This window comes from Phyllobates terribilis, unplaced genomic scaffold, assembly GCF_046119375.1.
Source record: "Phyllobates terribilis strain yellow unplaced genomic scaffold, ASM4611937v1 Scaffold_11__3_contigs__length_659146591, whole genome shotgun sequence".
In the NCBI taxonomy this organism is placed as follows: Eukaryota; Metazoa; Chordata; class Amphibia; order Anura; family Dendrobatidae; genus Phyllobates; species Phyllobates terribilis.
This window is the reverse complement of record NW_027362771.1, coordinates 30,728,567-30,742,835: the sequence shown is the minus strand read 5'-3', so window position 1 is coordinate 30,742,835 and position 14,269 is coordinate 30,728,567. Positions and strand designations below refer to the sequence as shown.

Sequence of the window (14,269 nt, the reverse complement as noted above, 5' to 3'; positions counted from 1 at the left end):
AACCGCTGCTGCGGTCATGCCATTCACCATGCCCTATATCCCGGGGGCAACCTGGCTACCCCAGTACTCAGGGGAGTCACATACCCTAAGTGACTTAAGGGAAAGACTGGATAGCCTCTTCCAGGTATACCCCCTCACGGAAGAGCAAAAAGTGAGCATCCTGGTGGCCCAGTTAATCGGGGCAGCCCAAAGGGAGGTAAAGTCCTGGCCACCTAGGAAGAAGAGGGCTGTCAGAGAAATACTAGCCCGGCTGAAAGACACATTTGATACCCAAACCTCAGCCGAAATAAAGCTCAGATTTTACGGGTGCAAACAAGGGGCACATGAAAGTACAAGAGACTATGCTCTAAACCTACAAGAGGCCCTGAGAGCCATTAAGCAGGCAGACCCTGACAGCGTGGGAAATGAAGACAAGCTGTTGACCGAACAATTTATTGAGGGTCTACTGTGCAATGCCCACCGAACCCAGTTGCGGGCAATGGCCTTACAGGACCCTGACCTGGACTTTGCACAGTTCAAGGACAGAGCCATCCGGGTGCTCCGAGAACCGGCACCAGGTGGCGCTGTGACCCACAAGCGCCCTGCTATCACTTATCACCAGGACGCGGCGCCCTTGTCTGCTGGGCCTGTGGGAGCTGATGCGCAGGCTTTGAACAATAACCCGGCTACAGACCTGCACCATCAGGTCCAAGAGCTGACTAAGAGCGTTGCCGCGCTAACCAGAACTGCGCAGTCTTTACAGGTCTCTTCTCCAGGAAAGATCCAGCTGGCATCCGGACCGGAAGACGTCCCGTGGCGCCGACTGAGGAGGACCCCACCGGCCAGAGGAAGACCCAGCGACCGATACAATGAGGACGGACAACCCATCTGCCGCCGCTGCAATCAACCCAGACATATGGCAAGGTACTGTCATTTAAACGGGCACAACCTGGGGTAGAGGGCCAACCCCCAGGCATAAGATCATCAGGCCCATCGAGCTGGCGTGACAAATACGTAGGGGGACGTCCGGTCTTGCCTGTGGTACTGGATGGCATTCCAATGAGTGCCCTACTAGACACTGGGTCACAGGTGACTACCATCCCGTACGTGCTCTTAAAGCGGTACTGGAATGACTCGGACATAACCCGCTACCCAGATGACGACCTGAGCATTATCGCCAGCAATGGTCAGCCCGTGCCACAGATAGGATTTAAAGAGGTGACCATCAAGGTCGGTAAGGTTGAACTGCCGGCACAAGGACTGATCATTGTGGACATTGACCGTCGCGAGAGTCACCCAAAAATAACCCTAGGTACTAACGTAATCGAAAACTGTCTTGCAGAGGTGATTCTTATTTTGCAACAGGTTGCCAAGAACACCAGTTCCAGCCAGCAGCGTGTCCTCCAAAAAGAGATCCGGGCACTGATGAAACGGCAACAGGTGGAACTATCTGGTGGTGAGATTGGTAGCGTGAGAATGTGTGACCCGTTCCCTATTGCCATGCCCCCGAAAAGTGAGATGATGATTTGGTGCCGGGCAGCTATTGGTCTAAGAGGTAGAGACTACCAACAATGGTAGAACCCGTCTACTCAGACAGTAGGCCCACCATTTTGACAGCACGGGGGGTAGTCGATGTACGCCATGGGAGGGTGCCCGTCCGCATCATAAATATCGGGGAGAGAGAGGTATACCTGCCCCGGTATGCCACGCTAGCCAAATTGTTCACCATCAACCAGAACTCTGTACAGGCCGTGGAACCCTTGCCTCCATCTCAACCAGAGGAAGGTAACGGCTCTAAGAAACCAATGGAGGACTGGTGTCAGCAACTGCATTTGGGTACTGACTCCACTCCCTCACACCAAAAACAGGGAGTCTATCGGGTGGTTCAAGAGTACGAGAGAGTGTTTAGTAAACACCCGCTGGACTTCGGGCGAGTAAAGGGGGTAGAACATCACATCCCCACGGGAGACCATCCTCCCATAAAGGAGAGATACCGACCCATACCCCCTGCACACTATCAACACGCCAAGGGGATGCTAAAAGACATGAAGGAGGCTGGGGTAATTAGGGACAGCTGTAGCCCCTGGGCAGCTCCACTAGTCCTAGTGAAAAAGAAAGACAACACCATGAGGATGTGTGTAGACTACAGGAAGGTCAACCGTATCACACACAAAGATGCGTACCCGTTACCAAGGATAGAAGAGTCCTTAGCTGCATTAAAATCTGCTAACTTCTTCTCTACTTTGGATCTCACTAGCGGGTACTGGCAGGTTCCTGTAGCAGAGGCGGACCGGGAGAAGACCGCATTCAGTACCCCGATGGGACTCAGCGAATTTAACTGTATGCCGTTCGGGCTCTGCAACGCACCAGGAACCTTCCAACGGTTGATGGAATGCTGTCTGGGACACCGGAACTTCGAGACGGTCCTATTATACCTGGACGATGTCATCGTCTATTCCAAGACCTATGAGGACCATCTGGAACACCTGGCAGAAGTGTTTGAAGCCCTAGCGAACTATGGCCTAAAGGTAAAACCCTCAAAGTGTCATCTACTGAAGCCAAAGGTACAGTACCTGGGACACGTGGTGAGTGCTGACGGAGTAGCCCCCGACCCTGACAAGATCACCGTGATTAAGGACTGGCCAAGACTATCTAGCATAAAGGAAGTGCGGCAGTTCGGGTTGGTAGGCTACTACCGAAGATTCATTCCCGGTTTTACAAAGAAGGCAGCTCCTATGCAGGACCTCCTGATAGGCCAGTCCAGGAAGGCCAAAAACCAGAAGCCACCCTTCAGATGGGAAAAGCTGGAAGAGGAGTCATTCCGCCAGCTGAAGATGGCCCTCACGGGGGATGAAATCCTGGCGTACCCTGATTACAGCCAGCCCTTTATCCTCCACACGGACGCAAGCAACATCGGGCTAGGAGCCGTACTGTCCCAGATCCAGCAGGGGAGAGAACGGGTAATTGCTTACGCCAGCCGAAAACTGCGACCCACGGAAAGAAATCCTGAGAATTACAGCTCGTTCAAGCTAGAGTTCCTGGCAGTGGTGTGGGCGGTAACCGAACGTTTTAAGCATTACCTTGCCTCTTCCAGGTTCACCGTGTACACGGACAACAACCCGTTGACACACCTGGACACTGCAAGACTGGGTGCCCGGGAGCAGAGATGGATGGCCCGCCTGTCCAATTATGAGTTCAAGATCAAATACCGGGCAGGACGCTCCAATACCAATGCGGATGCCCTGTCCAGGATGCCAAACCTACCGGACGGAGGGGAAGATCCAGAAGAACTGGAAGAGGTCAAACTCCCTGCGTTCCACCGTCATGGGATTACCCAGTATTCCCACCATGTGAGGGGCCAGCGATCCGCTACGTTCAACCCCTTACCCCACTACAACTGGGCGGAGACGCAAGACAGTGACCCCGCAGTCCATCTGGTGAAGGAGATGCTGACCCAGGCTGACGCCCGCCTGGACCCAGATGCTCCGGAAGAGACCAAGCAACTGTGGACGGAGAAAAGCAGACTGTTTCTCTACAAGGAAAAGTTGTGCCGCAGAATCGTCAATTCCCGGACACATGAACTGATCTGGCAGGCTGTGGTACCGAGACAGGACGCAGCTATGGTGCTGGAGGCCTACCACAATGGGGCAGGGCACTTCGGATGGAAGAACCTGGAGTTCCTGCTGCGTGAACTGTTCTACTGGATAGGCATGAGAGGAGCCATTGAGAGATGGTGTAGAGACTGTGGCCCGTGCAATCTAAGAAGGAGGGACCGTGCCAGCCAGAGGACTCCCCTGCAGCCCATCCTCACCAGGCAGCCGCTGGAACTGGTCGCTCTGGACCATGTTAAACTGGCTCCAAGCAGAAGCGGGTATGTCTACGCCCTAACCATCGTGGATCACTACTCCCGGTTCCTGGTGGTGGTCCCTGTCAAAGACTTGACGGCTCAGACAGCAGCCAGAGCCTTCCAGCTGCACTTCTGCCGCCCACACGGGTACCCAGACCAAGTGCTGACGGACCAAGGACCAGCCTTCGAAGCGGAGGTCTTCCAGGAGTTCTGCAACCTGTATGGCTGCAAGAAGATAACAACGCCCTATCATCCCCAAACCAATGGACTCTGCGAGAAGATGAACCAGGTGGTGATAGATCTGCTAAAAACATTGCCCCTGGAAGAACGCAGTCTGTGGCCTGAGAAACTGCCCGATCTGGTGGACCTGTATAACCACATCCCGGTAGGTTCCACCAACTGTACCCCGGCTTACCTAATGCGAGCAAGACCTGGTAAGCTGCCTGTTGACCTGGATATGGGAGTCCTGACACCTGAGGACACCTCGCCAGAGGCAGACTGGGATACAGAACGGCAGCAGCAGTACCGGAAAGTACAGGAGAGCATCGAGCGAAGTCTCTGTCTATCAAGAGAAAGGCAGGAGAGGACTTATAACCAACATGCTCCCGCTGTTCCCCTGGTACCTGGAGAGCAGGTCTTGAAAAGAAAAAGGCGGCTCCATAAGTTGGACAACCAGTGGGAAAAGGACCCGTACACCGTACTGCCCTCAAGCCACAATAATCCAAAAGTATACGTCATCAGCAAGGATGGAGGAGAGACCAAAGCTACTGTCTCCAGAGACCACCTGAAAAAGTGCCCCGAGAAGTTGCAAAGCACGGATGAAGATCAGGAAGACCCTCAACCCGTAGAGGAAAAGGAGGAAATGATCAGCACCGTACTCGGAGACTTTCCCCGGTCCTGGATACAAGTAAACAACGCTATCGTGGTGCCCGTCCTCACATTTCTCCAGCCAGCCCCTCAAGTGCCTACAGAAGACCAGGTAGAGCTGGAAGAGCAGCCGGCCCAGGAGGCAGAAGAGTCCACACCAGCAGCGCAGGAGGATCAACCCTCTGCTAGTAGTGAGCCTGCCGTGCACCTAGTGAGCCAAAGAGTACGCAGACAGCTGCCCAGCTTACCCATAACACCTCCTACACCCTGTAGTGCAGGACCAGTTAGTGAGCTCTGTAGGTCCACTAGAGTCACTAGAGGTCAGATGCCCGCCCGCTGGAGAATATGAGTAATGCACTGTAAATTTACCTGTTTCTTGAAAATGTTTATGGTTTTTGTTGTTGCCTGTTATTAATTATGTTTCTCAGTTACCCTGCAGGGTTCTTTGGACTAACAGGTTATGGACGCTGGATAACCGGAACAATTCTTGTAGATAGTTGCACATTGTGCCTCTTGCGAAGACGGCCGCGGAAGAGAAAACCTGTCTGGCGTAGCTAGCTTCAGCCTTGCAGCCACGCCCAGGGCCAATGCAAGGGGTTTTCTTTGGACAGGTCCCCTACCTCGCTTAAGACTTCACCTTGGATGATATGGACACCCGGTTACGAAAACGCCGTGACCACAAAATGTACTTTTTTCATGTTGATTTGTTATTGTTATACCCTGCATTTATGTTTCTTTAAAAATATGTTTAGTCCCGGAGTACTAAATTTTACTAGGGGGGAATGTGGCACACCAGGGGTCTGGTTACCACAGTAATAGAAATATTACGTCTGAGAGCAGGTGGGAGGTTTCTCTGGTCAGGAGCCCTAAGCATGCAACACCGCCCGCCCAGACCTGGGAGGGAAGGAATCTGCCCTTATAAACTGGGTCTGGGGCGGGATTAGAAAAGAGAGTCCCAGACAGAGACGCAGTCTGGTCTGGAGGACAGCAGACACAGGGAAAGGAAGAACCAGGAGCTCTGTAGGAGCAGGAGTGAGAGCCAGGGGCTGGAAGTTAGATAGCTCGCCCTGGCTGGAGACACTAATACCGGACACGGAGTCCGAGGCTGTGGGGACATCCAGGTCCAGCAGCAGAATCCAACCGGCAGGGGATTCCAGGTCCTCTGGCCATAGAAGCCCGGAGGCACGGTCACAAGCAAGGGACCAGCACTGCCGTCGTGGAGCGGAGGCTAACAAAAGGCCCCAAGTCACCGGCCATACGGGTGAGCACCACACGGTATACTCAGGGACGTGGGCTACTTCTACCCGCATACAGCAAGGTAGCCAGGAAAGAGTGCAGATAGACGGGGAGGCCTACAACTCCACCTGGCCAGGGGAGATCCTACTTGCTCACGGACTGACCAGGCCCCTACTGCTAACCAGTACTCCCGGGAGGGTCTGCCTTATAACACCAGTAAAAACCCTGAACTGCACTGCACGGACTCTGAGTTATTCCTGCCGCGCTCGTGCACCATCACTCCCATCATTCACATTAACTGCCCTGAGGCTGTACTCCTCCCGTGGGGAGTCATCCCATTCTTAGCTGCACACATAACACCGGCCTCAGCGGTCTGCCTTGCAGCGGCGGTCCCCACTGACCGCAATCCACGAGTGGTGTAGTTGGACTATCATCATACCAATAAGACTGCCACTGAATTGACCACCCTGGGCACGGACCGGGTCAGCGCCACGGAGACTACAACCCCCAGCGATCCGGCTCCGGGTATTCCCTGTACAAAACAGGCCCGGGGGCGCGTCAGGAGCACAAGATCAGACCTGTCCATCAGCCTCCTCCAAATGTAAAACACTGCATATGGGAGAACTGTTTTTCAATAAAAATTGTTTGCGGGACTGGTCTGGTTATATGCTCCTCCATCATTCTGGGACCAGAAACTAATAAACTTCATCAAGGAATAGATCAGCACTAAACCTGTAATACTTATGTTTTAGAAAGTGCCACAAAATCACCTTCCCAACAAATGTCTTTAAATAAAGTGGACATTCCCTTTAAGTATATAACACCAGTATGACGAGTGGGTCGCATCCTGATGTGACCCTTGGAGGATCTGGGATGAGAAGGTCACAACTCTTAACTCTTCCCTTCTGGTTGTTAACTTGTAGCTTTAGAACTCAGCAGCACCTTGTGACCACTCCCTTCCACTTTATAAACCCACTGCTAGCTCCATTCCTTGCCGGTTATAGATCCTCTATTTCAAACCTGGGCAAAGTGCAGCCCGTGGGCCACATCCGGCCCTCTGGCTGTTTCAGTCCGGCCTGAGGACAGAAACAGCAGTGGGGCTGGAAAACAGTGGCCCATGGGCCGCACCGTGCCATCCCACGCCTGCCTGCTCGCTGTCTTCTCTCCATTCGTTCTGACTGCATTGGTGGAGGAGGGGCCTCAGGGTTCCTTCCTCCACCAATCAGCGTGTGAAACAGCTGATGCAATGACGTAATTTCATCACATCATCTGTGTACTGCGGGGAATCTGTGCACCGGAGACAGGAGCAGAGGTAGAAGCAGGGGGAATGGGACCGAGGTGAGTATGTGGTGTTCTTTTTTTTTTCATGTGCATGGTATGTTTGACTGGACATGGGGAGGTTATGGGGCTCTCATGCTGGACATTGGGAGGCTATGGGGCTCTCATGCTGGACATGGGGAGGCTATGGGGCTCTAATGCTGTACATGGGGAGGCTGTGGGGTCCTCATGTTGGACATGGGGTGGCTATAGGGGCCTCATGCTGGACATTGGGAGGCTATGCTGGACATGGGGAGGCTATGTAGGTCTCATGCTGGACATGGGGAGGCTATCGGGGTTTCATGTTGGACATAGGGAGGCTATGGGGCCCTCATGCTGGACATGGGGAGGCTATGGAGCTCTCATGCTGGACATGGGGAGGCTATGGGGTCTCTTCCAGGACATAGGGAGGCTATGGGGATCTCATCCTGGACAAGGGAAGGCTATTGGGCGCTCATGCTGGACATGGGGAGGCTATGGGGCTCTCATCCTGTAAATGGAGAGGCTAAAAGGTGCTCATGCTTGACATGGGGAGGCTATGGGGATCTTATCCTGGACATAAAGAAGCTATGGAGGTCTCATCTTGGACATGAGGAGGCTAGGGGATATCATCCTGGACTGGACATGGGGAGGCTATTGGAGTTTCATCCTAGACACGGGGAGGCTATGGGGGTCTCAGGCTGGACACGGGGAGGCGATGGGGCTCTCATGCTGGAAATGGAAATGCTATGGGGCTCTCATGCTGGACATGGGGAGGCTGTGGGACTCTCATGCTGGACATGGAGAGGCTGTGGGACTCTCATGCTGGACATGGGGAGGCTGTGGGGTTCTCATGCTGGATATGGAGAGGCTATGTGGGTCTCATGCTGGACATATGGAGGCTATGGGTGTCTCATCATGGACATGGGGAGGCTATGGGGGTCTAATCGTGGACATGGGGAGGCTATGGGGGTCTCATCCTGGACAAGGGGAGGCTATGGGGGTCTCACCCTGGATATAGAGAGGCTGTGTGTGGCTCATGCTGTATATAGGGAGGCTGTGTGGGGGCTATTACGGTAGATAATATATATAATTAATAATTATAATATTGATATTAATATTGAGCGTTGGTTGTAAGCCATAATCATCAACATTAACAGAAATAAACACTTGAAATAGATCACTCTGGTTGTAATGAATATTATGAGTTTCACTTTTTGTATTGAAGAACTGAAATAAATTAACTTTTTGATGATATTCTAATTTAGTGAGATGCACCTGTGTATATATATTTATACAGTGGGTACAGAAAGTATTCAGACCCCTTTAAATTTTTCACTCTTTATTTCATTGCAGCCATTTGGGAAATTCTAAAAAGTACATTTTTTTTCTCATTAAAGTACACGCTGCACCCCATCTTGACTGAAAAAAAAAACTATTTTTGCAAATTTATTAAAAAAGAAAAACTGAAATATCACATGGTCATAAGTATTCAGACACTTTGCGGAGTACTGAGTAGAAGCACCCTTTTGAGCTAGTACAGCCATGAGTCTTCTTGGGACTGATGCAACAAGTTTTTCACACCTGGATTTGGGGATCCTCTGCCATTCTTCCTTGCAGATCCTCTCCAGTTCCGTCAGGTTGGATGGTAAACGTTGGTGGACAGCCATTTTCAGGTCTCTCCAGAGATGCTCAATAAGGTTTAGGTCAGGGCTCTGGCTGGGCCAGTCAAGAATGGTCACAGAGTTGTTCTGAAGCCGCTCCTTTGTTTGTTTAGCTTTGTGCTTAGGGTCATTGTCTTATTGGAAGGTGAACCTTCGGCCAAGTCTGAGATCCAGAGGACTCTGGAAGAGGTTTTCATCCAGGATATCTCTGTACTTGGCCGCATTCATGTTTCCTTAAATTGCAACCAGTTGTCCTGTCCCTGCAGCTGAAAAACACCCCCATAGCATGATGCTGCCACCACCATGTTTCACTGTTGAGATTGTATTGGGCAGGTGATGAGCAGTGCCTGGTTTTCTCCACACATATCGCTTCAAATTATCACCAAAAAGTTCTTTCTTCGTCTTATCAGACCAGATAATCTTATTTCTCATAGTCTGGGAGTCCTTCATGTGTTTTTGAGCAAACTCTATGTGGGCTTTCAAATGTTTTGCACTGTGGAGAGGCTTCCGTAGGGCCACTCTGCCATAAAGGCCCAACTGATGGAGGGCTGCATTGACTGTGTGAAACTTTCTCCCATCTCCCTACTGCATCTCTGGAGCTCAGCCACAGTGATCTTGGGGTTCTTCCTTACCTCTCTCACCCAGGCTGTTCTCCCACGATTGCTCAGTTTGGCTGGACGGCCAGGTCTAGGAAGACTTCTGGTGGTCCCAAACTTCTTCCATTTAAGGATTATGGAGGCCACTGTGCTCTTAGGAACCTTGAGTACTGAAGAAATTCTTTTGTGACCTTGGCCAGATATGTGCCTTGCCATAATTCTGTCTCTGAGCTCCTTGGGCAGTTCCTGAGCTCATGATTCTCATTTGGTCTGACCTGCACTGTGAGCTGTGAGGTCTTATATAGACAGGTGTGTGCCTTTACAAATCAAGTCCTATCAGTTTAATTAAACACAGCTGGACTCCAATGAACGAGTAGAACCATCTCAAGGAGGATCACAAGGAATTGGATAGCATGTGACTTAAATATTAGTGTCTGAGAAAAGGTTCTGAATACTTATGACCATGTGATATTTCAGTTTTTCTTTTTTAATAAATTTGCAAACATTTCTACATTTGTTTTTTTTCTGTCAAAATGCGGTGTAGAGGGTACTTTAATGAGAAAAAAAATGAACTGTTTAGAATTTACCAAATGGCTGCAATGAAACAAAGAGTGAAAAATTTAAAGGGGTCTGAATACTTTCCATACCCACTGTATATTTCTCATCACCTCTCCCTTGCTTTCAGGAACTGGTTACATATCACATACAGCATACCAGGCATTGGTCACACCATGAGCAGCAACTTACTAACCTTAGGTTACAATATGATATGTCTTCAATAACCTGGTAATTGTAGTATTTGAGGGATATATATCTACTTTCCGTTATCCAATATTTTTTTTATAGCACTGACAGATGTATATAGAGACTCATAGAATCCAATCATTAAATATTTACAGCAAATTACCTCAAGAATAAGATGGAATTGAATTCCTTCATTAACAACTCATTAGTCTTCAAATTATTCAGAGATGATGATTCTTCTTAAAGGATTATACTAGATAAAGCCTTTAACATTCTGCCAATGTATAATAAATGTGAGGATACTGGATCCTTTGTCACTGCTACTGGAATAATAGCTGTGACCTAGCTCACCTTTGGGTCCATTTCCAAGCCGACAGTCTCACAACGGGGCCAATTATGTAACCAGCGTGACTTATCTTGTCCAGACAGGGACCTTTTCCTTTCAATAAGAAGAATTAAAAAAAGGTCTGTTACAATTGCACAGTTCTGAAGAGCAAATGAGATGGAGTGTATTTACTGTTGACTAAAGATGTGGTGGTGATAATCATCTTATGCACATGTGTATATATATAATGTATTACTCGTTGTGCTTAGCTGCGAGCTTGATTATCATTTTAGCATTCTAGAATTTGGACATGTGGAACATTGAGCTTGCTAAATTAAGTCCAAACAATGAGATCCAAAGCGTCATTCAACTCGATCTGCCATATAAAGAACACATTTAGGAATAAAAAGAAAAATGAAAAATTCTCTTGGGACAATATTCTTTACTGCGTGAGCAGTAAGATTTTAGAACTTTTGGCACATGATATTGTAATGGTTGATTCACTAAAAAAAGTACAAGGCAGGCTTGGATGCCATCTTTTGAAAAATCTAATATTACAGATTATGGGAACCAGATTCTGTGACGGGACGCTGATCCAGGAAACTAGTCTGATTGCCGTGGAGTTTGGAAGGAATTTTCCCCTTAATATAAGGCAATTAGCATCTGCCTTGTGGGATTTTTGCCTTCCTCTGGGTCAACATGTCGGGCTATAGGTTGAACTTCATGGACTGTTTTCTTTCAACCTGAAAACTATAAAATTAGAAAACTATAATGTAGTTAAACTGAGGAAACAGCACTGAACCAATAACCTTACTCTTAAAAAATGTTTTAGGTATCTCTCTGTCATTGTATCTGTCACAGTCATTGTATTGTCATTAAACAGTCATTAACAGTGTCAAAATGCATATACACGGTAATATTTTTAGATATGTGTCTATGTAGCTGGAAAAGCGTAAGTTGTACTGTTTCATCTGGTCACTGTATTGATCCTGAAATTTTAAAGGCCTGTTTTCTTTGAGATGCCTGCTTGTGGAGCTACAAGTTAAGAGCTCACTGGATGTAAAACATGCCCTCCCCATCATGGTAGTTTGTGTGTCTGTATGTTTCCCACCTCCATCTCCAAAGATCCTTCTACATGGACAATTTGCATATTTTTTTTTGCATATTTACAATTATACGTCCCAATACAGTTAGTATTGGCCCATGTAAAAGGGCCTTTTAATGAGCACTGATTGAGGGAGGAAATGCAAAGAAGGAATAATGACTATGGTGTCACTGTGCCTTCAACAGCTGTTGGATGAATGCTTGTTTGGCTGACAGCTATCACACCTGACCCACCATTCACGTGCGTTCTTGTTCTGGGCAAGCATTCATGTTTTTTTCAATAGTTATTGGTTTATTGCCCCTGAAAATGAAAGGACTAGGCATTGAAATGTAAAAACAATTCAACATCAGTCAGGGGAAATTTGGGACACTCCCAATTCTGCCTATCCTGCCTACATCAACTTGTTGTCTTTGTCAACTTTGCCTTAGACCTCATTCACACATCTGTGTTTAAAAACATATGTGAAAGAATGGTACAGTTGTCATCAGTGTTTTGGGTCAGTGTGTTATAAGTGTGTTGTCCATGTGTCCATTTTTACCATCAGTGTATGGTCCGTGTGTCCATTTTTACCATCAGTGTGTCATCAGTGTATGGTCCGTGTGTCCGTTTTTACCATCAATGTGTCATCAGTGTATCGTCCGTGTGTCTGTTTTTACCATCAATGTGTCATCAGTGTATGTATGGTCCGTGTGTCCGTTTTTACCATCAGTGTGTCATCTGTATATGTACCGTGTGTCCGTTTTTACCATCAGTGTGTCACCTGTATATGTACCGTGTGTCCATTTTTACCATCAGTGTGTCATCAGTATATGGACCGTGTGTTCGTTTTTACCATCAGTGTGTCATCAGTGTATGGTCCGTGTGTCCGTTTTTACCATCAGTGTGTCATCAGTATATGGTCCGTTTGTCCGTTTTTACCATCAGTGTGTCCGTTTGTCCATTTTTACCATCAGTGTGTCATCAGTATTTGGTCCATGTGTCATCAGTATATGGTCCGTGTGTCCGTTTTTACCATCAGTGTGTCATCAGTATATGGTCCGTTTGTCCGTTTTTACCATCAATGTGTCATCAGTATATGGTCCGTTTGTCCATTTTTACCATCAGTGTGTCATCAGTATATGGTCCGTGTGTCCTTTTTTACCATCAGTGTGTCATCAGTATATGGTTCGTGTGTCCGTTTTTACCATCAGTGTGTCATCAGTGTTTTTCACGGATGGAAATTTAAATTAATTACAAAGCTTCCCCTTTCCTTTGCAATATTAAATACAGACAGCAGATGGATGGCACATTGATTTTATTCTTGTACTGTATGTGTTTATCACAGAACCATAGACAAATTTCCACTTTTTATCAGTGATACCGAAGAAAAATGGACATGTCTCCGTATATTTTGCACTCACTCTGTGTAAAAAACCTGCAAAATAATTCAATTAGCCAACGGACAAGTTTTTTGTTCTTTCATCGTCTGATCAGTGGCATTTTTACATGGCACAATGATTGGGAACATAACTGATTATCAGCCATGTAAGCATGCCACCAATTGCACCTAGAAAGCTGCTATTTGGAAAGACTTTGCCATAATATTTCAACTGTTTACAAATCACTCTAAGGCTATGTGCCCACGCTGCATTTATGAAGCAGAAAATTTCTGCTGCATAAATGCAAGTCCTCTCCCGGTAAAAAGGCATGCGGAATTCCGCACGCGTTTATCGCGCATTTTTCGCGCGTTTATCACGCGTTTTCCACATGAGGAATTGCCTTGCGTTTTTTATGCATTGGACAAAGGCAATTCCGCTTGCGGAAACGCAAAATTAAATGACATGCTGCGGATTTTTGAACGCGGCATAAACGCTGCGGAAAAATCCGCAGCATGTGCATAGAACTTGCGGAATCCCATTGGGGACCATGGGGTGCGGATATACATGCGTTTTTCAAGCGTTTACGCTGCGGAAATTCCGCAGCATATACGCTTGAAAAATGCTACGTGGGCACACAGCCTCAGGGTTCGTGTCCACGATGCGTTTTTTAAGCGTTTCCGCAGCGGCAATTCCGCTGCAGAAACGCTTAAAAAACGCTTGGTAGAAGGTCTGCCATGCTCCCCAATGATAATCCGCATGTGCTGTGCACATGCTGCGGAAATTTCCGCTGCGGATTATCATTGCGGAAAAATCCGCAGCACTACCAATTATTTTACGGAATCGCGGCATTTTCGTCGCCATTGACTTGCAATGGACTGCATGATATCCGCATCACTGCATCTGCAGATGCGGATACCATGCATTTCAGTGTGCGGATGGTACCCGGGTTTGGAGAAGAGGAGACTCTCCTCCGGACCCGGGTACCATAGTACCTGTAAAAAAAAGAATAAAATAAAAAATATACATTATACTTACCTTCTGATGGCCCCAGGTGTCCTTAGCCATGCGTCCTGGCTTGCCAGCAGCTCGCGATGGTCTAAAAAGGACCTGCCATGATGTCATTTAGTCATGTGACTGGTCACTCGACCACTGACGTCGGCGGTCGCGTGACCCGTCACATGACTAAATGACGTCATGGCAGGTCCTTTCAGTCCACCGCGAGCTGCCGGCAAGCCAAAACGCATCAAATAAG

At 48.2% G+C, this 14,269-nt stretch overlaps 1 long non-coding RNA gene across 1 annotated transcript in view; it reads right to left on the bottom strand.

Annotated features, from left to right (window-relative positions):
• LOC141164973 (uncharacterized) overlaps nt 1-14,269 on the bottom strand; it is a 77,934-nt gene that overhangs the window by 58,592 nt on the left and 5,073 nt on the right. The window contains exon 2 of the long non-coding RNA XR_012251008.1: nt 10,581-10,668. This is a non-coding gene — a long non-coding RNA (uncharacterized lncRNA). The remainder of the gene's footprint in view (nt 1-10,580; nt 10,669-14,269) is intronic.